Below are 2,894 nucleotides of genomic sequence, written 5' to 3' on the forward strand. Positions count from 1 at the left end.
TTGAGTCGGAGATGCGAACGGATTATCCGCACTTATTCTCAGGTATTTGCATTTGAATTTTGTGGGCAAAATTCCCAATTAGGTGGGTAGAATGTAAGGCCCGGTTAATTAACGGCTAATTAACCCATAAATGAGAATTTATTCTAGAAAGCCCTAAATGTGATTTTTATGGCTAAATGTGATAGAGGAGATTGAGACGAGAATTTCGGTACCAATTTTACAGAATTCGGACCAAGATTGGACTGAACGGGCCAAAACGGGCCAACCGGATCCAAAGTGGGCCCTTGGCCCAATATAACTAAACCAAAACCCTAGTTTTCAGTACTCTCTCTCCTCACAACACTCAAACTCACGCTGAAAATTAGAAGGGAGGGGGGAAGAATACTCTCTCAACTTCTATCTCTCACTTGATCTTCAAACCACCATAACTTTTGATCTAGAGCTCTGATTGCCGCACCATTTGCGGCCACGCGTTCACCACGGAGAGCTATACAAAACCCACACAATTAATCTTGAGGTAAGCAATATTTTGCTCTTCGAATTTCTAGCCTTGATTTCGAGTTTCATGAGCAAAAATATTGAGACTTTGGGCTTTTTGATGTTATACGACCCAACTCTCTTGAAGGAGAAGGTTAATCTTGTCTCCTTGGACCTTGGGTGTGGTAAGATTCTCAACTCTAGTGTAATTTGTGGTTCTATGATGTTTGGGTTTTGAGATGTTATGTATGGATGTGATGATTGTGGCTTAGGTTGTGCATATGTGAATATTAAAGCTTGATTGGTGATTTTGAAAAGCTTGAGAAAGGATTTGGTGGTGAAAAATCTGTTCTTGGAGGTGTTGAGGCCTTGAGAGCTTGAGGAAAAGTGGTTTGGAAGTGCTCCGGTTGAGCTTGGAAAATCGGCTAAGGTATGGTCTCGGTTTCTCGTATCTAATATGTAATATGGTAGGAAATACTTAGGCTAGAGGCCCTAAGATAGGCATTGAATTGTTGATGTTGTGAATGGTTGAAATATATGATGTGGTCATATATGTGATGATGATTATTGATGCCTTAATGGTATGATGTATGAGGAATATGCATGTTGTGATATATGCTTGATGGTTGATTATGGTTGAATTGTGGGCGGAACCATGTTGATGGTGAGTATGATATTGATTGTGTACAATGATGATTTATTGGAATTGGTGTTGTTGAAAATTGGCATGAGGAAGAGTATATGATATGTCAATGTGTTTGGGTTTGAGCCACTTGGGTGAAGTGGGTTAAAATGATGGGATAGTGCTTTTGTAAATTGTGGTAATGTGTCAATGTGCGAGTTGAGGAGGCTTGATGTTGAATTTGATATATTTTGATTGATTTCAAAGAAAAGGGATGAAATTAGCATGTTTTGATTGATTTTGAAAAGAGTTGAAAATGGCTTGTTTTGCAAATGGCACTTTGTGGTTTTGTATGAAAAACATGGTTTTTGGGCATACTTTGACGGGACATAACTTGGAATACGGATCTCTGTTTTGTGCCAAATCTGTTTAGAAATGAAATTGGATCCGGGATGTCCATGCCGTTCGAAGAACGGGTGAAAAACGATTTAAAATGAGAAAGTTATGTCCGTTGGAAGATTAGGGTTTGAATTTGTGAATTCTGTAGCTTTTAACTTAGAAAATTTTTAGCAAAATGACCCCTCGCGCGTAGGCACATTTGGCGCGTACGCGCCATTCTTTCAGAAAATGCCATCCACGCGTGCGCGTGGTGTGCGCGGGCATGCCGATGTGCTGCACCCAATGCCCAGCCATTTTCTAGAGAGTTGTGCCAGAGTTGTGCCAGTTTTGTGCCTGGGGCACGACAGCACCCACGCGTACGCGTGGCTGACACGTGCGCATCGCTTGGGTATTTTTCAATCCAAACGTTAGCGTGCATGACGCATACACGTCGATGAGTTTTGTGGCCATCCACGCGTGCGCGTGGAGTACGCGTACGCAGGGCCCTGTTTTCATCCCAAAGTTGATTTTCAAGTTTTAAAAGCCAAATCTCATACTTCTAAGCCTCCGATCTCACCACTTATGTCTTAAATCATTATGATATGTCTAGGTATGAGAAAAAGAAGCTAGAGAATGTGGTAACTTGCGAGTGAAGCAAGGGAAAAATGAATGATCAATGAGGATCAAAGATGATTATGTGAGATGCGGAGGATGGTGGTGGAAGTGCTTGTTATGCCATGGGCCGAAGGACCGTAATTTTTAATGAATTGGCTGGTTATGGATTTAACCGTGAGCCGGATGGCTAGATTATTGCCATGTTACGGCGGAGCCATGATTATGGCTAAGTATAAATGCATATATGCTATTGAATGAATTGTGAATGTTGCACTTCCACTGTTGGAGATGAGAGTTTCCCTGGAAGGAAGCAGTGGCTAGCCACCACGTGCTCCAGGTTGAGACTCGAAGCTCTTTTGACCCTATGTCGTAAGCGCGTATGCTTGTGTTTTCTCTCTGGTTGTAAGGGTGACAGGGCACCGATACCCTCTAATGGCGACAGGGCGCATATACCCTCTAATGGCGACAGGGCACAGATACCCTCTAATGATAATAATGCGCAACAGAGAGATTGTGTCCAGGTTAGCTACCGGACATGTGGGTTTGGCTTGGTAACTGACAGATGATATCATCAGCCATTAGGGACAGGCATTCATCATATGCATACTATGTGAATTGATTGAGATTGCCTATTTAACTGCATATTACTTGCTATTTGTCTAAATGCCTTATTTGTTCCTATTTGTATATCTCTTGTCTGATATATCTGTGTTTGCTATATTTTATACTCCTGCTGGTGGTTGGGAGGTCTGAAGGAATTGGAAAGGGAAGTATTAGTTAGACTGAAGAATCTTTAGTCAGA

Source organism: Arachis duranensis, chromosome 2, assembly GCF_000817695.3.
Source record: "Arachis duranensis cultivar V14167 chromosome 2, aradu.V14167.gnm2.J7QH, whole genome shotgun sequence".
Classification (NCBI taxonomy): domain Eukaryota; kingdom Viridiplantae; phylum Streptophyta; class Magnoliopsida; order Fabales; family Fabaceae; genus Arachis; species Arachis duranensis.